This window comes from Syngnathoides biaculeatus, chromosome 12 (genome assembly GCF_019802595.1).
Source record: "Syngnathoides biaculeatus isolate LvHL_M chromosome 12, ASM1980259v1, whole genome shotgun sequence".
Taxonomy (NCBI): domain Eukaryota; kingdom Metazoa; phylum Chordata; class Actinopteri; order Syngnathiformes; family Syngnathidae; genus Syngnathoides; species Syngnathoides biaculeatus.
In genome coordinates, this window is record NC_084651.1 from 24,277,724 (window position 1) to 24,302,556 (window position 24,833).

Genomic DNA, 24,833 nt, shown 5'->3' on the forward strand with positions numbered 1-24,833 from the left:
TCTAGCAATGTGTGCCCTCTCAGCTAGTGAGGCAAACAAAGAAGAAGAGGGGCCTAACATAACTTGCTGGCTCGATTATAAGAAAGAAAAATCACTCTAAATGTCTTTGGTTGACATAAAAAGAGCCAAAAGATTTAGATAACATTCTCCATATGGTAGAAGGAGGACCCTGCTGTCAGTAACCCAACATGGGGGTAACTTAATACAATAGAATTAACCTGCACGCCGTGAATTATTCCCCTTGTTACTGCAATCGAGCAGCATGAACCCCTTGATTTGTGGTCCCTATTGTTGCTGAGGTGCTGCTCATTATTATGGGGTGTCTGGTTCAGGCCATCAGAGAGGATCTTGCTTCTGAGGTCTCTGTGGAAATCGGCAAGCCATCTCACTGCTTAGCAACCAAGCCCTGGGGCCTGCTTTGCGAAGCTTAATTTCAATGAGAGAGGAATGCACAGGATTGGCCAGACGCTACACAGCCTCCACGACCTCCACTCCTCCTCTTTCTGATTTACTAGAACAGACATTCACTACCCCACCCTGCTTTGCTGTTTCCGACTTCTGTCATCTGTTCTCCTGATGTCTTTATCTGCATCGTCCCTCTTCTTGTTTTCCTTTTGGCTTGTCCTGTTAGGGATTGCCACAGTGTATCATCATTTTCCATGTAAACCTATCTCCATCAACCTCCTCTCTAACACCAACTGTCCTCATGTTTTTCCTCACTTCATCTATCAACCTTCTCTTCAGTCTTCTTTGAGCGCTTACCTGGGAGCCCAGTCCTCACCATCCTTCTATCATTATGCTCACTCACCTGCTAGCCATGGCCAAATGCTTACAATCATCATCTACCCCAGTGGGGACCTAGGTTCAAGACCCCAACTGGACCATCCCTGGGACTCATGGCTGTGGTGTCCTTGATACATAGTTATTATGTCACTGATACCTTGAACTGCTTGCTGGGTGCTTCAGCTCCTCCTTGCTCTAGTGTGTGCATGTGTGTGTGTTCATTGTGATGGGCAAAATGCACAGAAAAAAATTTGTGTGCACGTTCATGACAATGATAATGATTCTTCTTCTTCCCTCTCCTCTCGATGTGTTTAAACCATCAAAGGCTGCTTTAACTTTGTCTCCAAATCATCACACATTGACTGTCCTTCTGATAGCTCATTTCTAATTTTATCCAAGACAGTCACTCCTAGAGCAAAGGTAAATTAACATATTTTTTATTATTCTTTACATTAACTACTTTTAATGTTTTTTTAAATGAAAAATTCACATTACGAACCGACATCCAGAATGAATTCATTTCATAAATAGAGGTACCATTCTCTCTCTCTCTCTCTCTCTCTCTATATATATATATATATATATATATATATATATATATATATATATATGTGTGTGTGTGTATTACAATAACAGCATTTGAAAAGAAAATGTTAAGACTTGACACATTTGTAGTATTTTGTGTGTTTTTCAAAACAGGTAGTGTGATGAAAATTTTCATTAGCTAATCACAAGAATAAACTAATCATGTTCATTCAAGAACTCTGGACGCTCTGCTGCTTGCTGTAAACATACTTTGCTTTCGGGTGATATGGTAGGGTTGCAGTGCTTCACTGATAAGTAAGGTTTTTGTTCCACACAACCACGCTTTTCTCCACGCTTCCAAAGGGCAGCTTTTTCAAAATAAGCTTTCCGTTTAGCCAAGCATTGCAGTCTCCATACTTCATCACATCATTAGCCCAATGCAATCTTCTGGTGCACTGACATCACAGGTGCATGAATGCTATCAGTGCCCCAAGTGTTCGCCATTCCTCCTCCAGGCTTCCTACCACAGTTACTGCAAAGTTGAAGTAATGGATAGTTGGATTTCAGGGATAGTAAACATTTTCCCTCCAACCTGGACTGAATGGACATGTGATGCAATTGTGGTTTCCTTTGTGGAGCTCTTATTGTTCACAAGAAACACTTTCCTCATACTTCATTCACACTTCTGTATTCTCTTTTTCACTCAACTGTTCAAGGGGTTTGACATTGCATACATGGAAACTCCACAAAATTGAAATGAAGGCATAACCACAGAGGTTAGTATTGCCTGGACTGCAGAAATTGAAAAGTGAATAAATGTCTTGGTGGAAAGGAAGATGGCAGAAAAAAATAGAATAAAATAAAATAACAAAAACAAGACAATAAATAGGCACATAGCATGTAAGTTATACTAATAGCAATAAATAAAATAAAAGTCCTGTGATAAACATTTAACTCATGGGTAAAAATTGTTCCTTTTGCAGTTGCTGTTTGTTCATGTGCGAGCAGACTGCAAGGAGGAGAACTGATGATAACCTGGGTGGTTGATGTCTTGGATAACACTGGGTTGCAAGAAAAAAAAATGTAAGTCCATGTTTTTTCACCTAATTTAAGACAAATTTGCAGTTTCAGTTTGAAATAATATTCGTGTGATTGCAATTTTCTGCAACAAAAATGACAAAAGGGAACTTGTTTGCATATTTAATAGCCTCATGGGAATTTGTAAGTTATGATTTCTATATAATTATATATTATTACTAATTATTTACAACTAATTATTGATAACTCCTTTATCAAATCCCACCACTAGATTTTATTTATCCTTTTGACTTACAACATGAGCTGTGTACTGTGTAATTAGTACTGATAATGACAACATTGATTTAAATTTGAATAATCATATGATGGTGATTGTTGAACTATTAAGTTGACTCACCTTTCAACATTCAAACGAAACTACAAATAAAGTGTATGAATTTATACTTTTTGTAAGACCACGAATTGCACATCTGGTAGAATGAGTCAAGTTTATATTGGATATGAAGCGAAATTAAATGCTTGGGTTTATCAGGTCACCAGTTAAGTCACCACTTTTCATTTCCTCCAAAATATGCACATCACAGCTCGTAGGGGGTCTACAGGTATTCAGCTTCCCCTCACAGAACCTTGGTGCTAAAAGTGATGCATGGTGCTTTCAGGCCTCATTTATTGTACTTGGCCTGCTCGCCATCACCATGATCACTCTCAGCCCAAACCTTGTCCTGTCTGCCATCAGTCTGGTCAAATTTTTCTCTCAGTAAGCATGAATTTTAATTTCCTCACTGTCACTTGGTCTTTGCTGTCTTTTTTTTTTTTTTTAATGTTCTGCGGTTCTGTTCCGACCATTGAGACCTCAGACACTTCACTTGATGCAAGTCTGATTTTACATGTCCCCCTCCAGCCATCAAACTTCTCTGAATTAACCATACAGGGGCTTTGGGGGAAATGTACTTTTGCTTGTATGCCACTTGTTGGGTCTCTGGTTTACCCAAAATATACCATCCATCCATTTTCTTTATCGTAACATTTATCCTCGCGAGCGTCACGGGGAGTGCTGGAGCCTATCCCAGCTGTAAACGGGCAGGAGGCGGGGTACACCCTGGACTGGTTGACAGCCAATCGCAGGGCACATCGAGACAAACAGCCGCACTTATAATCACACCGAGGGGCAATTTAGAGTGTCCAATTAATATTGCATGTTTTTGGAATGTGGGAGGAAACCAAAGTGACCGGAGGAAACCCACGCAGGCATGGGGAGAACATGCAAACTCCACACAGGCGGGCCTGGGATTCAACCCTGGACCTCAGAAGTGTTAGGCCAATCCCCTCCCAGCTGACCCACCGTGCCGCCCAAAAAATACCATCAAGTATGAAATTCAACCAAGAAAATCTTTTCGTAGCTTCTAAAATGCAGTCCATACTTGATTGATATGTGTAGCTGGTGTCAGGAGTAGGAGTATGTTGGTGTTGGCCTCTGCATGTGCGACATACACAGATCCACATACTAATTGAGAAGTGTACCTCAGCAGCTTGCTGATGCAGTGCTGCCTTCACAAGGGAAAATGCAATCATTGCTATGTGTTGGGGCTCAGATGTGCTATACAGCATTAAGTTTATTTATTTATCCAATTTACTTATTTATTCATGTATTCATTTATATATTTATTTCATTCGGGCAAAACTTGGTCCACCCCAGGTTAAAATGTTCGTGAAACTCATACTCACTGTTGGCCGAGCAATATACAGTTGTGTTCAAAATAATAGCAGTCCAATGCGACAAAACAGATTAATTCATGTTTTCAGTACATTTTTTGTATTGGTACATGTTAAACAAGTGACTAGTAGGTGTAGTAGATTCTCAGAAAACCAACAAGACCCAACATTCATCATATACACACTCTTGCTGTGCAATTGGGCATTTTGTTCAAAGGGGTGTGTTAAATAAAATAGCACTCTCCCAGTGACTTTATAAACTATTTTGTACAAACTTTAATGTTTCAAGGATTTATCAATCATTTGAATCACTAAACTAGTATTTAGTTGCATGACCACAGTTTTTTATAACGCCTTCACATCTGTATGACATAGAGTCAACCAACTTGATGCACTTTTCAGCTGTTATTCCACTCCAAGATTCCTGAATGACATTCCACAATTCATTTACATTTGGTGGTTTTGCTTCAGAAACAGCATTTTTGATGTCACACCACATATTCGATTGGATTAAGGTCTGGGGATTGTGCTGGCCACTCCATGGCATGAATGTTGTTGGTTTGGAGCCAAGACTTTGCATGTCTGCAAGGTTGTTTGGTGTCATTGTCTTGTTGAAACACCCATTTCATGGGCATACCCTCTTCAACATAAAGTGACATGACATTTCAAGTATTACAGTAGTAGATGTGCAATCCAAACCATGATCCATGGTATGTGATAAATAGGCCCCACACCTTAGTTGGAGAAAGATACCCATATCATGTTGCTTGCACCACCTTGCTTCACTGTCTTCACTGTGTACTGTGGCTTAAATTCAGAGTTTGGGGTCATCTCACAAACTGTCTGTGGCCCCTGGACACAATCAAGAACAGTTACTTTTATCCGTCCAAAAAATGTCCTTCATTTCTCTTTAGGCCAGTTGATGTGGTCTTTGGCAAATTGTAGCCTCTTCTGCACATGCTTTATTTTCACAGAGAAACTTTGCAGGGAATTCATTAGATGGGATTAGTTTCACACTGACGTCTTCTCACGATCACAGTACTTACAGGTAACACCGGACTACCTTTGATCATCCTGGAACTGATCATTGGCTGAACCCTTGCCATTCTGGTTATTTTACAATCCATTTTTATGGTGGTCTTCCATTTTCTGCCACGTCTCTGGTTTTGCTCTCCATTTTAAGGCATAAGAGATTATTTTATCTGAACGGCCTATCATTCTTTTCCATCTCTTTATAACGTTTCCCTTCTCCGATTCAAACTTTGAATCAAAGAACGCTGTTCTTCTGAACAATGGGTTTAACGACCCATTTTCCTTAGGCTTTAGGTGAGAAAATCATGTTCAACACATGCCGGCTTCATCCTTAAATAGGGGCCACCTGATTCATATCTGTTTTTCACAAAATTCCTAACCTCACTGATTGAATGCCACACTGCTATTTTTTCAACACACCCCTTTCAACAAATTTCCCAATTGCACAGCCTTAAGAGTGTGTATACCATGAATGCTGGGTCTTGTTGGTTTTCTGGGAATCTACAGCACCAACTAGTAATTTGTTTGACATGTAGAAGTAAAAAATATACTGAAAATATTCATTAATCTGGTTAGTCACATTGGACTGTTATTATTTTAAACACTACTGTACAGAGTAGGCTAATTAAGCTGAAACGGGGCCATCCTATCAAAACAGCAAGACAGCAAGAAAGGAGTGTGTAAAGTGAGGCATTTTACACAACATACTATAAATAATGGGAAAAGGAAAGAAATGGAATGCGACTGGCAACATGGAGGCCCAGGCACAGCATTTAACATCTTCACCCATGGCAGATCAATTACCTGAATTGTAATTGCAATAACTCCATAGCACTGCAGTCATGCTTGACAGTTTCCAGACCAGGTTCAGTAATTGCAGGTTCATTTCTGCAACAGCAAAGGGTGCAGGCAGACCAGGTAGGCTATGACTTATACAGTGCAACAGTGAATTGCTAATGCAATAAGAGGCCTCAGTTATGAGTGAATTTGTGGATAGCAAATTGGTGTAAATGCCAAACAGCCAGGGATAGTATTGCACAGGTTAGAACACTGGAAAGAAAGGAAGGAGAGGACAGAAGGGATTACATATTGAATGGAATTTATGTCAGAAATGACAATGTCTCATCCTAATACAGGAAATAGCAATCAACTGAAATACAATTGGTAACAGCTTCTGCTCAGTCATCCAAATGGCTACTGGCAATCATCTTCAACTAAACATGCAACTAAAACACTTTGTTTAGTGGTAGATAAAAGTATTTGGACACTGGCGTCTTTCCTGCTTAGAACAAGTGAGTCACTATATTATACAAATAATTCCTTTTAATTAATTTCTAAACCAAATAAAATTCATGACTTATGTACTTTTTATTAAGATTAAATAATAGTTTAACCCTAGAGAACCCATGGGCTCACATATAACCCGGTGTAATTAAGGGCCCACTGTATAAACACAGTGGACCACAGTTACTCTTTTTACCCTTAAAGCCCAACATCTCACATGTGTCCACCTGACAGTGACTGCTGGTTGGGATTCCTCTATACATGTTTCAACCTTCAACCTTCTGTGACATGCATGATTTCAAACCATGATGTCTTAGTGTATTACCAACACTCACCTTGGAAACGGTGGTCCCAGCTCTTTTGAGGTCATTGACCAAGTCCTGTTGTGTAGTCCTGGGCTGATTCCTCACCTTTCTAAGGATCATTGAGACCACACAAGGTCTTGCATGGGGCTCCATTCCGATTGAGATTGACCGTCATATTTAGCTTCTTCCATTTTCTATTAATTGCTCCAACAGTGGACCTTTTTGCACCAAGCTGCTTGTCAATTTCTCCGTAGCCCCTTTTCAGTGTGTTCAGACAGGTGTTCAAATACTTATTTGCAGCTGTATCACAAAAATAAATCGTTAAAAAAATCATACGTTGTGATTTCTGGATTTTTCTTTTTTGCTTATCTCTCACATTGGACATGCACCTACGATGAAAATGAGAACTTGCAATATAGTAGGGTGTTAAAATATTTATTTTCTTCACTGTATATTGTTATCACAATAAAACCTTTGTCCAAAACACATAAAGATTTGAGGAAATATCTTTTTTTTTTATCATAACATCCATCCATCCATTTTATTTACCGCTTATCCTCACAAGGGTCGCGGGGAGTCCTGGAGGTGGGGGAAACCCTGAACTGGTTGCCAGCAAATCGCAGGGCACATATACACAAACAGCCGCACTCACAATCACACCTAGTGGCAATTTAGAGTATCCAATTATTGTTGCATGTTTGGGAGTGGGGGGAAACTGGAGTTCCTGGAGGAAACCCACGCAGGCATAGGGAGAACATGCGAACTCCACACAGGCGAGTTCAGGATTGAATCTAGGACCTCAGAACTGTGAGGCTAACGCTTTACCAGCTGACCACCGTGCCGCCTAATACAATCTATAAATTATAAATTCAAAACTAACATTAACATTAAGTTTCCTCAAGTACCAATCCAAGGATGTTTGTCATTTTTTTAAATAAATTTGCGGAAATGTGCAAGGTCAATCGTCATCAAAGTGAGCAATCGCCCGACTAGTAAACACAAGATCCTTGTGGTGAACCAATTAGTCGATGTCCTCGTTTTCCCTAAAATTGTGATTTTATTAAAATTGTATATATGCATCCAAATCACAAACTGTAATATACTGCCCATGTGGATCCCTTAAGTGCAGCAATTTGGTTTTGTAAAAGTCCTTTGTTACATGGCCATTACGTATTTATGATAATTATTATGATTTGATGTTAGTTACAAATTTAAACCTACTTAAAGGAAGACATGCTATACATGAAGAGGTTTTACCCAAAAATTCTGGAGTTTTATTTCATGTGGTCAAACAGCAGCGGTATTTGAGACATAGCTCATTGTGTTTTCTTAGTTTAACACACAATTAGACGTTGGGCTACAGCTGGTATTTTTATTTTTATCTGAGATCATTTTCTGAGACAGCTGTCTTTAAAATGACGCTTTTCATTTTTTTTGGCACTGCTAGGCCATTCATGGTCAAGTGTGCTTCTGACACATAATATTTAAATGAAAAACATAGATTAATAACTGCTTTTGATTGATTGACACCTGCGGAATGTTGTGTAAGCAGCCTGAAGAAAGATCCATAAAAGTTCCCTCAAAACGACCACACTTAGAGCTACCGCTGCCCTTTAATGTGGTATCAAGGAAACCTAAGCCGATGTGTGGTTGAGCCTGGAGAGCTGAGGGGCTTTGTGTAATTCGGCGTTCCTCCACACATCTTGGGATGGTCCAAAACCGCAGGCCTTGACATATGCATCAGTTCCAAAACTGACTGCCAAGATTCAATGTGAGCAATATTTCTGTTTTTAATCCAAGAGTGCTCCACGAGGATTGCTAGCATAGCAAAGTGCTCAGACAAAACTATTTTATAAAGGCCTAAACCTACATGCCCCACTGACTGACCCAACCCAACCACCCACATCGCTATTTGAGAATTTACAAATGTTGATATTATTTTATTTGGCTGGGCAAAAATACATCTTATTTATCAACTGTCCAGACAAAGGTAATAATATGTATATAATGATTGTACAGTAACCTAAAAATCTTTTGCACCAAGACCCAACTTGACAATTGCGCTTCATGAAACAGGACTGTTAAAAAGGGTGGGTGGGAGTGTACTAGGAAAAACTGTTGACCATGGAGCTAATGGGCATGGAATGATGACAGATATCATGGCGTGGAGTGCTTGCAATGACTGGGAAGGAATTAATAAGTAGGAATGGGTTAATAGTGCATTAAGAGCCAGCAGGGAAACGACAGGAGTGTGGAAGAGAGAATCTTCTGAAGTCAGCTGTGAGTAATCAACCCATGGTGAGACTTCCACGATTACCATAACAGAGCAATTGTACGTGAAAAATGGATAATAGTATAGACAGAGAAGTGTGGCACTGGGTGTGTGTTTGAGTGTGTGTTGTGACAGTTCTGGAGGAGGTTTGAAATAAAAAAACCCTACTGGTTCACTAACTGGGTTGAGAACAAGCAGATGCATAGAACTGTTTGCTATTGTAGATAGATAGATAGATAGATAGATAGATAGATAGATAGATAGATAGATAGATAGATAGATAGATAGATAGATAGATAGATAGATAGATAGATAGATAGATAGATAGAGATAGATAGATAGATAGATAGATAGATAGATAGATAGATAGATAGATAGATATAGATAGATAGATAGATAGATAGATAGATAGATAGATAGATAATAGATAGATAGATAGATAGATAGATAGATAGATGATAGATAGATAGATAGATAGATGATAGATAGATAGATAGATAGATCGATAGATCGATAGATAGATGAACAGGCCCATTAATACGGGGATGATTCCTCAAAACAGTGTTGATGGACATGGAAGCCATTTCACAGCCATGGAGCAAGGAAAATGAAAAGACTTAGGGATATGATACAGCTAAAAATCGATATGGCCTTGGCTTTTCTTCGAACAGAGTGCATGAGATTTTTCATGTTATTTAGCATGTGGAATCCCTCGGTTGGCCTATTATCTCTCGATCAGCGTGCATTCCTCCTCTAATCATAGAGACATTTATCCTTGGGAAGAGAGACTATCCAGCCATTTGAATGTTCAGTTATTATGCAAGGGCTCAACCATAATGTTAATTTAATTATGGTAACACTGTACATGCAGACTGGGACGAGCTGTGTGCACCATGTTTTAGTATGGCCGACGAGGTTTCTCATCCGCACCGTGACTTCTGCACGTTTTTTGACAGTTTAAACTTTTTAGCAGGGATCGATGGCATTCACAGCTTGAAACATTTGCAGATGCCACTCCCTCCTACATTATCTTACATCCATCCCATTCTGTTCACAGGAGCCTGAAACAAGGTTGCCATAGGTGCCGGGAATATCATGTAAATGGAGCCTCAAACCACATAAGTGACACACGTTATCCAGAATGATTGAAGGGATACAAAACTACCAGGTAAATGCAGATTTACTCTATAAATCCATCCATCCACTTTCCTTTGCCGCTTATCCTCACAAGGGTCACAGGGAGTGCTGGAGCCTATCCCAGCCGTCAACGGGCAGGAGGCGGGGTACACACTGAAACTGGTTCACAGCCAATCACAGGGCACACCGAGACAAACAGTCGCACTCACAATCACACCTATGGGCGATTTAGAGTGTCCAATTAATACTTTATAAATCGAAAATGGTTACTATCATTTGATCTCAAAACCAAAATTCACACCCTTGTCTGTACAAAGGTGATCAGTGTATTTCTATTGTTCAAAAAACAACTGCACACTGTTAGCTTTCTCACCAAAGGGCCTTGTTACAATTGTACTACTAGTAGGTAAAGAAAACTTAACTAATAAGCTAGCTAAAAACTCTTAATTGTAAAATGTGTATTTTCTATTACCATTTAATGATTGTAAATGCAAGCATACTATTGCAACTTGTAAGTATACATGAACTAAGGAATGACTTTCAACTTACTCCCACTGCCAAAACAATGAGCTTACTTATGGCACTTAACAAAAATTCAGTGGGCTTTTTTACATGACATAACATCACCTGACAAACACGTTGATAAAAATATCAGATCGCAATTGAATTAATAATGTGATAGTAAATGCGTTACAATCCTTGTACAGGACAATTGAAGCAGAGGGGAAAAATCCACTGCTTGGAATATGAATAAGAATTTGGAGGAAGTAACTTTTAAGAAAAAAAAATCTCAATAAAGAAAGCAATGCAAACAAGAAGTTGGTGAAAGTAACTTATAAGAAAGAGAAAAATATCAATAAAGACTATGTGACAATGCTGCCTCTAGCAGAACTCCCCCACCTAATTTACTTATTTGACACCTGATGAGAGAAGCCTGTTTTTCTCTTAGCTTGTCCAGCATCACCCACACAGTTGCATTAAGACCCCAAACACCAAGCAGGTGGCAGAGAACATTGGGTGGCCATAGATCACATAGCAGAACGAATGACACATTACACTTTTGTGAATTACGTAAGAACGTGGACAAAATGAACAGCATGTGTGGTAATGTGGAGTGTCAAAGTCGTAGCCAGCTTGCATCTGTGTTTTTAGATACAGTCTACATTCTCTCTACACTTACACTCTTATAACTGCAATCTAGTCACATCGGAAACAAGCATAGGATTTAAAAAGATGACATTTCATAATACTTCTAGTGTTGTAAATAGTTTTCAAATATTTGTCCCATGTTTTGTTGATAGGGTCTGCAAAATGTGAAATAAATAATCTGATTCAGTACATTTCTACACGGGCCTTCACGCGTAAAATTTAAACACTTGCAGGGTTTTATACTATACAATACTCCAGCCTCCTCCCACATAGGTAAAACAGTTTCATTTGTGAAGGTGATTGTGCATGGTTCCTTGTCTATATTTGCCCTGCAATTAGCTGGCACCAAGTTCAGAATGTACCCTGTATTTCGCCTAAATTCAGCTAGGATGGGTTCCTCCTCACCAGTACTGAGGATGAGGAAATGGAAGGATGAATATATTAGCCAGTGAGCGCGTGCGCGTGCATGCGTGTGTGTCTCCCTATGTGCGTGTGTGGACCAAATGTGGTTATGTGAAGTGAGTTGGCATGAGGCCAACGAAGACATCCACAAGACAAACCAGTTGACAGTATTTGTGTGTCTTCTGATCGTTGCTGTAAATGTGTGTAAATACATTTCTTAGTTTTAAACTTCTTATAATATTGTGTGTGGTCCGTGACTGACCAAATAACCATATGGCAAAGACATTCATGCCAACATAGTCACTAAATGTACACACACAAAAAGACACACTTGTGGGACTAAATCTCTGCAGGCCTAATTTCATTCCTGGGCCACTGGTAGAACATTTGCCCACTGGCTGTGTCCCTGTTTGGGTGAAAGTCCAGGCTCAGACAACCTGGCAGCATGTGGTCGTTGCGCCTCACAGATGCCAGCTGATGAGCTCTAGGAGCATGAAAGGGAGAGTTTGTGTGTGTGTGTGGTTGTACTGTATATGTATGTGTTGGTGTGTTTGCACTTAGCTTGTGTGAGGTCTCTCCTTACTTTGGGCACCACATGCTCCAATCAGTGCATGTGAGAGTAGGAAAACCCTAGTCAAAGCTTCACATGCCCAGATCAAAACAAAAGCTTGTTGTTGGCCCAAAAATGTGCACGTGTCGACAGATGTCTAGCGCATAGCGGTCCCCTGAGTAAGTGGTTTGGAGTATCTGTCATACCTGAGGCTGCTGTACAGCTGTCTTATGAGCTGATCACTGTCCCTACTGCAGAGGGTTTGCTTGCAAGTGTGTAGGCATTTGTGTTTGCCGTCCACTATTACTTATAATGCATATTGGGTTCCTTGTGGAGGAGATAATGTTTTGCTTAAATCATGTCCAGAATCTCGATAGACCAGGGGTGTCAAACTCATTTTGGTCTGGGGGCCGCATACGGTCTGATCTGATGTCAAGGTAACCAGACCAGCAAACCCATAGCACAATTACATAGAAGTGACAATAAATATTTTATTCCTTTGTTTAAGTGCAAAATATATATATATATTGTAAGACTTGTTGAGAAAAATATCTACACTATGCCCAAGTTTAATATTTATTTGAGTGCGTTGTGCATTACAACTGATCACAGTGATCACAAGCCTGGATGTTGACAAATTCATCCATCTTTTTCTTATCCGCTTATCCTCACGATGGTCACGGTAATGTTAACAAAACAAACATCAAAATACAAAAAATATTTAAACTATTTTCCACATCTGGGAAGTAATTCTGAACACACAAATTCACTTCACACATTTAAAATATCAAGTTGTAATTTAAACAGAAAAGTAACAAAGTATATTTGCTACATGCGTTGTAAATGCATAAAATATAACATAAAATGTAAATTAAAAAAAAAAAAACATACACAATAGCGGCAAGGTGGCTTAGTTGGAAAGTGTTAGCCTCACAGTTCTGAGGTCCCGGGTTCAATCCTGTACCCACCTGTGTGGAGTTTGCATGTCCTCTCCGTGCCCGCATGGGTTTCCTCAGGGCACTCTGGTTTCCTTCCACATCCCAAAAACATGCAACATTAATTGGAGACTCTAAATTGCCCCAGGTGTGATTGTGAGAGCGCCTGTTTGTTTCTATGTACTCTGCGATTGGCTCGCAACCAGTTCAGGGTGCACCCCACATCCTGCCCGTTGACAGTTGGGATAGGCTCCAGCACTCCCACGACCCTTGTGAGGATAAGCGGCTAAGAAAATGGATGGATGGACATATATAACATGTATAGCATGGACAAATGATATTCAACTTAACCAAACGCTTTTGTAGTATGTCTGTTAACTAACACTGAATTGCACACTAATCAAGAAAACTTGCTCACAAAGGTAGGTAGTCACAAACATGGACAGCATTTTCGCAGCCAGTGCCGTACATTTAGGATAGGCTTGCAGGGGATACTTATAAAATACGTCCAAGCCCGGAGGTGCAAATTTGTCCCTCAATTCTCCATCACATTGGAAATCAATTATTTCAAGTTGCATGTTGACGGGCACATCAGAAGCCCTGACTGTGAATGGTGAGCGAAAAACTACAAATTCTTTCTCGAGTTTGCTAAAGACCTGAAATAGTTTCTCAAGATCCCAAAGTAATCCTGCAAACTAGTCTTTGTACTTTCTCAGGTCAGGATTAACACTTGCTGTACAGGGAACATGAGCAGGATCACCACTTGCCATCTGCACCGTCTATAATGTCAGCTTTAACTTGAATGGACGTATTATGTCATTATGCTGCATGACATTTTTTTTGTGTTCTTGCAACAATTTGTTTCGATTATTCAGGTGCTCAATAATATATGATATAGATGCTAGGTCCTAGAGCTATTGTGGACACTGTAATTCCTTAACAGCTTTACCTTTTTTTTTCCATGAAATGTCTGATTTCTTCACATACTGTAGATCAAAGACGTGCTTCAGCACAGTACCTTGGCTTAATCATCTTACTGCAGTCTGGTATGGCAAGCCATGGGTAATGTTACTGTCACTGAGAAGGCTGTCAACCTGACGATGATTCAGACCGCTTGCTCTGATGATATTAACATTTCGGACAACAACCTCCATGATGTGGTCCATTTTCAATGATTTGCAGCACAGTGCTGATACAAAATACAGTGAAATATCCAAAAGTCACTCCCCCCATTTGTGTCTTGTACTTTCTCTCCAAAATTTTTCCCAAGACCTGTCTTTTTCCTGACAGTTGATGGCGCACCTGTTGTAGCCACTCTGTGACAGACTCTGGCTTGGTACAACACGCCACCGTTAGCGCTGAAAATGTTCTTGGCTGTTGTGTTGTCGGTCATGGCGACCAAATCAACAAACTCTGTTGTGACAGTCAAGGTCTAATCAACCCCATGAATGAATGTGGCCAGTTGAGCGACACTTGATTATCAATGCTCTCATTGCTACAGAAAATGCCACAAATGGCCGCACTTTGCGCTTCATTTGGTTGTCAAAATATGTTGATACTTCCAAAATCCTCTCCGCTAAAGTATTTCTCATCAGGCTAATATTTGCAAAACCTTGTCGCTTCTCAGGACACACAATTTCTGCTGCCTTCAGCAAGCAAGTTTTAACGAACTCCCCCTCACAGTACGGCTTTGATGGTAATGCTATTTTTCAAGCAATTACGTAACTGGTTTTCACTCTGGCATCACTGTTCTCTTGGCTCTGGGTGAAAAAAGACTGCTGTTTCCTTAAACCCACCAACATTTCATTTATAATCTTTCTTCTTAGTTCTCCTTATAAACTTGTATTTTTCATTATGGTGAGTCTCATGATAGCGCTGTCACGACCCATCGGTACGGAGGAGGACCCAAATGCAGGACTCCGGAGATGCAGAGGCAGTTTGGGAAAAGTGTTTATTCGGTCCAAAGTTGGGGATCAGGTCATGTGGAGCAGCGGTAGTCAGGACGCTTATGGGGTTGGTCCGAGGACAGGCGCAGGTCGGTACACTAGGGTTCACGATCAAGAATACGGGAGTCCAGAAACGGGACATGAGTTGCGACAATCTGGCGAAGACCAGTTGTCCCCTGGGTCCTATAAATACAGGGGTTAATCTACAAGGATGAGGCGCAGATGTGCGCCTCCCAATCAGCGCCGTCGTGGTCGCCCAGCCAGGCCTGGGCCGGTAGGACCATGACAGGCGCCAAAGATTATATTCTTTGAGCAGCGAAACTTCCTGCGTATATACAAGGCCCAGAGGTTTCCCATCCACCTGCGTGAACAAATAGGAAGAGGTAAATCTTTCTTGGAAAATCTGACACTCAGAATACACTTTTCTCTTTTTTGACAAAGACATTTCAATGATGAGGGTGTCAGGGCCAAATTAAAAGCAGATGAAGTTCCAAGGATAGGCCAAAATGCCAAATACGGACCCAGAAGCCGTGTTGCTGCTATATGCTGTTAGTTATGTGGCAGTGGAGTGTGACATGTTGCCTACTCTGACTAAGACAGAGGAACTGAGGAACTGTAGATTTTTTTTAAATGTAAAAATGTACATTATGATGTAATGTTTATCCTGGGGCCAGACTGCACCCTCTGGTGGCCGGTTCCGGACCGCCGGCCATACATTTGACACGCCTGCGATAGACATAAGGCATCTTTTTGTCCTTTTTTGAAGTTATTTCCAACAAGTTTACAGATCGGGATGACCCTACATATTGATTAAGTTATAAATACCACGAATAATACCAAAACTCAACGAGTATAGGCCAGTGGCATCAAACACGGGCCAAAACCATAGGGAAAACACATTATCTGCTACTTTTCAGTATAAGTAATGGACCTTTCCGACCTGTTAATCACACAAACAATAATAGCCAATCAGATAGCCGCATTGTCTTAACCCCTGGCTTGACACACCCCTCTCGCCATATTGTCCCACAATGCCCCTAGTAACTACTTTCCACTTAAATAACATTCTGAAATTGGCTCTAGTCACAATTTGTCACTTGATATTAATGCATTTGTGAAGGCTAAAGGCCTTTTCACACTGCACTTGGCAATATACAAAACCTCCTCAACTTTCACTGTGTATGTGCTGAAGTTACACCAGCGCGCACATATGACCCAAGTGAACCTGAGTGGTTTAGATGAAGAAAATTAAGTGAAACGGAGGCTGTAAAAGAAACTGAACAAGCTTGAACTTGAACCTACAGTGATTCATCCATTCTATTCTTAATATATTTTAACTATTACAATATTAAACAGAAATGATTCCAGCAAGCCGATAAAATGCTGAATAGAAAGGGATGCAAGCCAGTAAATGCAAGAGTAATGTTGAAAGGGTGCAGCCAGAGCTGGGAGAAAGCAACTATTAAAAAGTACGAAGAAAAGATGACATCAATTCAGGACAGGAGGGAGGTCTTCAACACCCCCCACACCTCTCACTCTAAACAGTGTGATAATACTTTTTAAAAATGACTAAAAAGCTACACGCCTTTGGAATTACATCCCAGCTATCAGTAGCCACAAGCTTCGGTGCGAGACGCCGTGACAGGTGTACGTTTCAGCAACTTAAACAGGGCGGATTAAACCACTAGTGGCTCCTCTTCATATGCATTCCTTATGGGAGTTAAGGCCATTTGATATGCAGGGCCAAAGGCAAGATTACCGGCTCATAGGCCCATGGAGAGAGGTGTGCTGCAACTAAAAGCCTGGATTTGAATAATTGTGGCAGGGCTTAGTGCCTGGAATCAGCACAGAACAGAACCAATGGATTATTACACACACAGTCACAGACACACATACTAACTTTGAAACGCTTTGACTTGTCTGACTCAATAGCTTACAGTATCGCTGTGTGAATGTGTGTGTGTTTGAATTTGTGTCATATCATTCCATAATGTAAATGCATGCCAATGCTCTTCTTCTGTGCTTGTGATTATTATTTACAGAAGTGCCAGATTGCGTACAGTATCACTAGGCCAGAGTGAGAGTAAAAGTATTTATATTAAAGCGTCAGTCAACAGCAGTCCTGTATTTCCGTCTGCATGAGTATATGTATGTATGCCTGTGTGTGCGTGTGTGCGTGTGCGTGCGTGCATGTGCGTGTGTGTGTGTGTTTTCATTGCACACACCAAAGCTACTCTTCCAGGTCTGTACTTTTGACACTGGTTGAAGGCTTAGGGACGCTTGAGGTACCACACCCACACACACACACATTTGTGAAGCATAAAGAATAGAAAAAAAGATTTTACAGATTTCAAAAAGATTTCAATGACAAATGTTTTATTACCATACAATCAGTTTGGAAAATTCAGCAAACATACATCGCACTGATGTCAGCCAGTCATCATTTACAATCAAATGTAACAAACAATCCTGATTTTTGATAAGAATAACCTAGTTTGTTTGTAATTCCGATAGAACTCAGGTTAAGACGCTTTATTGAGATAGATCTCTGGCAAAAATGAGAAAAATACAATGGATAACAATTAACAGCAACAACAGCAAAGCCAGGGACACGGTTAACAACTGGTTAGCACATCTGCCTCGCAATTCTGAGGACCCGGGTTCAGATCCGGCCTTTTCTGTTCTTCCCATGCCTGCGTGGGTGTTCTCAGCGTACTCCGATTTACAGTTCAGGGTCTACCTTTCCTCTCGCCCAGAGTCAGCTGCGATATGATCCAGCACACCTGCAACCCATGTGAGGATAATCAGTCTGGAAAATGAATGAACATACAGCAAAATCAGCACATGATTCTTCCTGTGACTGCCTGGAGAAGGGGAGAACAATCTAGTGCAGAAATAACTTAAATATACTGTACACATACAGTATATGCACACATCATCGTGTACAAAGTAATGTAAAGTAAGACATTTTGAAACAGAACAAAATATGTGGAAAATGAAATGAAAGGCAAAACATTTAGATAATTATGACAAAACATTGCTGAATCAGATTGAAATCAATGTAGAGTTAGAAAAATCACACAACAAGCGGATCTAGTTATATTTAATGTATATGTAAAGCTATCAGACGAGATACAGTATGTGGGCTCTTCCTCACACAATCGCATTGTAACTACAGCAGCACACAACTTGATTGCCTGTGGCAAGTGGCAACATTGTCATTTTCTGGCAATTTAATTGAAATGATAACTTACTGAAAAATGGTGGCGTGAATGAGGTGCTGATGCCTTGATTGATACATTTGTTCACAATTTGTGCAGCCTCTTTACTAGTAATAGTGTTTTTTTGCCCATATAAAACAGGATTGGCCCACTGCTTGCAGTGTGGTCAGAGTTTCCCCATCTCTGCTCATGCTGCACTTCAAAGACCAGTTTGATGAACAGCATGCAGAACAAACATTCAAAGCAGATCAGGAAAGACTCAACCAAAGACTGATTTTTATTTTTTATTTTGCCAATTTTGAATTGATATTTACCTGATTAGACAACATGATTATTGCACAGGTGAGCCTGAGGCTTGCCACAATAAAAGGTAACTTTGAACTCTAAATTATGCAGGTTTTCTCTATTGTGCGGGCCTGGGGGTTCAGAAAACCAGTCAATATCTAGTGTGACCAACGTTTTCCTCATGCAGTGCAACACTTGTCACATAGTGTTGATCAGTTTGTCGATTGTGCCCTGTGGAATGTTGGTCTACTCTGCTTCAATGGCTGTGCGAAGTTCCTGGAACTGAAACACGCAGTAATATACGGTGGACCAGAGCATCTCAAACATGCTCTGTAGAGTCTGCAGGCCATGCAAGAAATGGGATGTTTTTACCTTTCAGGAATTTTGTACAGATCCTTGCAACCTCATACTACAACATGAGGTGATGGTCGTGGATGAATAACATAACAATAAGCCTCAGAACCTCATCACGGTATCTCTGTGCATTCAAAATGCCATCAATAAAATGCACATGTGTTTGTTGCTCATAACACACACCTGCCCATACCATAACCTCATTGCTACCATGGGCCAATCGATCCACAACGTTGCTATCAGCAAACCACTCATCCACATGATGCCACATATGCTTTCTGCCATCTGCCCTGAAGAGTGAAAACCGGGATTCATCCGTGAAGAGAACACCTCTCCAACGTGCCTGACGCCATCAAATGTGAGCAGTCGCCCACTCAAGTCGGTTACAGTGATGAACTGCAGTCAGGTCGGCACCCCGAAGAACGAAACAAGCATACAGATGAGGTTCCCTGAGACAGTTTCTGACGGTTTTTTTTTTATAAATGCTTTAGGTACGCAAACTGATTTTTTTTTTTTTTTGCAGCTGCTGTCTGGGTGAATGTTTGAGATGATCTGGGAGCTGAACATGGTGGATGTAGAGGTCCTGGGCTGGTGTGGTCATCCGTGGTCTGTGGTTGTGAGGTTGATTGGATGTACTGCCAAACTGTGTGAAACACTTTTGGAGACAGCTTATAGTAGAGAAATGAACGTCTGATTCATGGAGAACAGCTCTGGTGTACGTTCCTACAGTCAGTATGGCAATTGCACACTCCCTCAGAACTTGCAACATCTATGGCGTTGTCTTGGGATAAAACTGCACATTTTATAGTGGCCATGCTAAAGCACACCTGTGCAATAATCATGGTGTCTAATCTAATATTTGAGGGAAATGGCCCATTGTGTACAGTATGTACAACACATTTTAGATCTTGGAGTCCAGCTCACGAAAAATGGCAGCAAAAACAAAAGTGTCATGTTCATATTTTTGTTCAGTATATATAAGCAATGTATCATCGATCTTGAAATGTTGCTGACTTAGTCAAATTTAAGTCAAGCTGTCTCTCCAACTAATATTTCCAATTCCTTCATTTCAAATTTCATTTTGCAGTTGGAACGCTCACCCAAATTTTCAATAGTGAAAATAATCCGAGGTACATAAAGCTTCACCAGTACACACAAATTGTTAGAGTTAGTGAACACACAATTTAGCATCTGCTAGTTGGGATCATAGTAAAACATCACAATCCTAATAGTACACACACACAACATCTCCTCTAACATCTGACACAGTCTGTACAATTGCGCAATTTGCCGCCCGCTTTTTAGGATCTTAGAAAATCAATCCCGAAGTGATGGATTTTGTGTGATTTTAACCACATTTTATGAAAACTACACTTGGCTTATGCATGAGTCAAGTTGGTGGCAACATCTAAACTGTGAACATCAGCATTCATCACTAACAGAGAAAAAATATGCAAGAAACAAAAATTGCTGTGAGGCAATATGAAATGTCAAATAGTGCATGCAAAGCTGAAACCTCAACACACGCAAAATAGCCAAGTGTGTCCTCACTTTTTAAATGGTGTGACCGACACTTTGAATGAAGGCAGCATCAACACCTGCTGCTGCATTTCAACCAAGGAGAGTTAGGGAGTCAAGATGGAAAACAGCAATTGTAACACCCTGACACACACACACATTTGAATAATCCCATCCATCCATTTTCTGAGCCGCTTATCCTTACGAGGGTCACGGGAGTGCTTCAACCTATCCCACCTGACATCCGGCAGGAGCGGTGTAACACCCTGACTTGGTTGCAAGCCAATTGCAGGACGGATGGAGACACACAATAGTGGTATTCACAATCATACTTAGGAGCAATTTAGAGTCTTCAATTAATGCATGTTTTTGGGATGTGGGAGGAAACTGCAGTGCCCGGGAAAAACCCACACAGGCACGGGGAGAACATACAAACTCCACACAGGGGGGCAGTATTTGAACCCCGGTCCTCAAAACTGTGAGGCCAATGCTCTGCAGCTGCCAATTTGAATATTTTTTTTTGTAAATTTGACAATTGTTTATTTTAGAAGTCAGTGCCCTTCTATTGTAAGTTCAAACATGACATTACTTTTGTAATGTTGCGAATTCTCTGCCACTTGTGAGATCTCACTCTCTTTTAATACTAGAAACTGTATACTGAGGGCATGACTATAAAGTTGACGCTTGTAAGTGTACAACAAATTAAGATATGGAATTATTCTATGGATGGGTTTAGTGTATGTTTTTGTCTTGCTGATAATAGACATCCTGCAATCAGTACAGTATATTTATTTTGTTATGGCGACATACATGCGCACTTCCACTACATTTGCACCATCTAATGACATAATTCTAATGACCTTGGGTATGCCATGCAAAGTCACCAATCTATATATAACAACTAATCACGGACTACAAATGGGAAATACTGTAGTTCCAGTAAGTCTCTTTTACTGGTCCATTTACACTTTCTTGTTTTGAGGTCAGTGATCAGCGACATCTTTCAGCGTCACCATGGACACGGAAAACTTAGTACAATATTTTGCTACGTTTACGGAAATCCCCAGATATCGCCCTATAGGCCACTTCCTTTAAAGGCACTTCAATTCAATACATGTGATTGTGAGTGACTTATTCCTTTTTTTATGCTCATAAATCTATTTACTCCTTAGAGCATTGATTTAGTAAACCAGGGGACATTAGTTTGTATCTCACTTGGATCTCTAGTCCCCAAGAGGGGTTGCGTCAGGAAGGGAATGGAAGGGCATTCGGCATAAAAACTGTGCCAAAGAAATATGAGCGGCACAAGCCAAAAGAAACTTACTTACTTTTTACATTCTCTTTTATGGGCTACTATTTATATCTATGTTTTATAATACAGTATATTTTTCCTTTATTAAAAATCTAACAAAAAATGTTGGCCTTTTTTTGGAAGCTGAATGGATTAATACCCTTTCAGCTCATTTCAAAGGGGATAACTGATTTTGCAATTATAACAAGGAAAATTTAAATTCTCGGTTGGTCATGGACAAAATTAAACTCATAAGTCAAAATAACCACTCTATTACCTGATGTATTGTTAGGGACTCCAAATTAAGATTCAACTATCTTTGAAAGAAAGAATCAATACCACCCAAGTTGTTCATCTGAGCACTGTGACTCAAAATCCTGTGGCCTAAATCTTGTTAGTATAAGCACCTCAAAACACCAGCAACCTCTATGCTTTTGTTTCTGAGCCCTGTGAGTCCCTGAAGACAATGTATGGAAGCAAACTAATTAAAAGTAAATTATTCACAGGAAGAAAAAAAGTGAATAGAAATATGTGAATGAAGATGATTTATGATTGAAATTAGATAAAGAAGCCAAATTCCTCTTTTTTACCCTTCCATATGAGCTGAAGAGAATCTTTGATGAAAATACTATTTCATTTTTACAATGGAAGAGATACTCGTACCTATTGTGTGATGTATGTGGAGTGTCATTCCTCTTCTCTACCCCCAAAAAAGAACATCTTTTATTAAGGTGTGACTTTGTCATCCCCTTCTTATTTTGAGGGGATGGTAGCACACTCCTCGCTCTCATCTCTTCACTGGACTATGCCTTTTTCACAGATCCCGAGACAGACTCATATAAATCTATCAAGTCATCTGAGAGAAGCACAGGCTTTGGGTGTGATAATGACTTACAGGAGGGAACCAATGGAGATCTGCAAAACATCGACACACATTCAGGCTTACTCATACACACACATTGGTGTGCCATCCACACCTCTCCACTCAAAGAAAACTGTCCGATCCCCGCATTCATCCTATCCCCGACCATCCACAATCTATGTCAGCTGCAAAATTGAGGTGGCAACGCCCATCAGAACCATTATAATGTGGTGAAAGACAGCAAAGAGCAGGGGAGTTGGAGGGCATTGCCAGTCCTACTAAAAAGCCGAGGTACCATCCAGAGCTCCCAGTCTCAGTGGGTAGCAATGGGGAGTGGGCCAGCCAGGGTGGTAATAGAGTAAATAACTCAAATGAGTCAGAGTGTGAATTACTTCTTTGACGGGCTGGATGGAATCCTGCTGTGAGTCCAACCAGGGGGTCCAGCCAGGATGAGCCTTGAAAACCTGGGGAAATGGGTCTGTGATGGGCAGAGGCGGCGGTTGGTAGAGGCGGTGGGGACAATGGGATGCAGGTCATTGGGGGTGGGGGGGTGTCATGATCATTGGAGGTGTGGTGTGTGACAGTGTTTAATACAGATAAAAAAAAATGTATCAGGCAAATTTGTTGCTACATGTCTGGACAAACCATGCCACCCTGGGGATGGACCTGTTCTCAAATACAAGCCATGCTCATACAGGTGCATTGGACATATGTACTTGGAAGTTAGAAGGGCATTATCTGACATATCTGCGCTAATTAGGTCCATTACATTTGATATAGCTGAACTTGTTGCAAAATTAAATACTAGAAAGATAGAGAACAGTAACTGTATAGTAGCAAAGCCCAGTTTATGAGAACAAAACACACTTCCATGCAAAGGGATGGCTGGAGAAAAAAACTAAACAAAAAGAACAAAACAAAAAAGAATACACAACCTTGGTTTTCAAAGGGAAGAATATTTCACCAACTAATCCATTGGAAGAAATATATGAATACATCTTCCATCATTAAGTGACCTCCAAATAGGTTACATGGTCATTTCTATTCTGTGTTGGCCCTCAACTTCAGAGACACCTCTGAGCTATTGAGGGGCAAACAAAGACTTCAATGACACTCCCTTATTGCAAGAAGATTCTATTTATCATTTCAAATGTGACAACCCCCTTCACCCATCCTACTCTGCCAGTGGACAGGGTATGCACTCTCAGAACAAAAAATGTCCAGCAGGAAGGAAACTTGGTCTTCACAATCAAAAACATGGGCTACATGTCATCTGTATGCTGCATTGTTTCTGGGATGTGCTTCTCCTGTATGTGATCTTGTCCTGACCTTCACAATCTTCTTCCGTAATGTAATGTAGCAGGTTTGAAAGTGTTTTTAAAGTTAAATCAGACAAATGTTGCCAACTTGTCTTGTGGCAGTAGTGCAGCCTTGACAGGCAAATCTGTATAATCTGTATTTAGGGAGGGTATGTGAGGATGGCTGGATGTAAAATTCAGCAACGGCTAAGAAGACAGCATTTCAGCAAAAATGCTGTTTTGATATTCCACAAAGCAGGATTGCAAACTGTGGAAATTGCACAAGTAGAGTAGACAGAGTGAAGCAAACTAACCTTATTACCTTCCTTGACAAGAGGAAGAGTTTCATCGGAATGTACATGCATAGACTTTTCCAACATCTAACTTTGTATGCTTCACCTCACTTACAACTCGCACCAAAGCAGAGTTGGGCAAAATTTCCATCACCCATTGTACAATAAATCAAAACTATTCCAAAGGAAATCCACACACTGCAATCATGCTGAAGCATTGTCCTCATGACGGCTTCCCTTTCTACTTGTTAGATCTTTTTCTATCAGTCTCAAATTCCATCCTGGATCTCACATTGGAGGTTTGCTTAAATAGACCTCAGTGGATGGTACCAAAGCCTCAGAAGAGAGGTAATATATTGTTTGTTTGGCTGGATCTAAGGTGGATAGACAAAAGCTGTTTAGTACAGAGGTAAAACCAGAAGATATGAAATTTACAGTCTTGGTTGATGTATGTGTTTGAGCTGTGTCTGTCCTTGTGTCTTTGTGCGTGTGCATGTGTGTCTGTGTGTGTGTGTGTGTTAGCTTGGGTTTGTAGGAGAATCATGCCTATTCTTTTGTACCTCATAACATAAAAATGTATGAGGTGTCATTTTCCTCAAAATAAATAAATAAATAAAACACACAGCACTTATTAGTAGAC

General features: G+C 40.4%; 1 long non-coding RNA gene across 3 annotated transcripts in view; it reads left to right on the forward strand.

Moving 5' to 3' along the window:
- LOC133510029 (uncharacterized) overlaps nt 1-23,083 on the forward strand; it is a 38,221-nt gene extending 15,138 nt beyond the window's left edge. For 2 of the 3 annotated variants that reach the window (XR_009797496.1, XR_009797498.1), the window contains 3 exons: nt 2,292-2,391; nt 19,228-19,375; nt 19,455-23,083. This is a non-coding gene — a long non-coding RNA (uncharacterized LOC133510029). Of the gene's footprint in view, nt 1-2,291; nt 2,392-10,009; nt 10,121-19,227; nt 19,376-19,454 lie in introns of all 3 variants that reach the window. The other variant, XR_009797497.1, reaches the window with a different exon arrangement.
- Nucleotides 23,084-24,833: the final 1,750 nt, after the last annotated feature.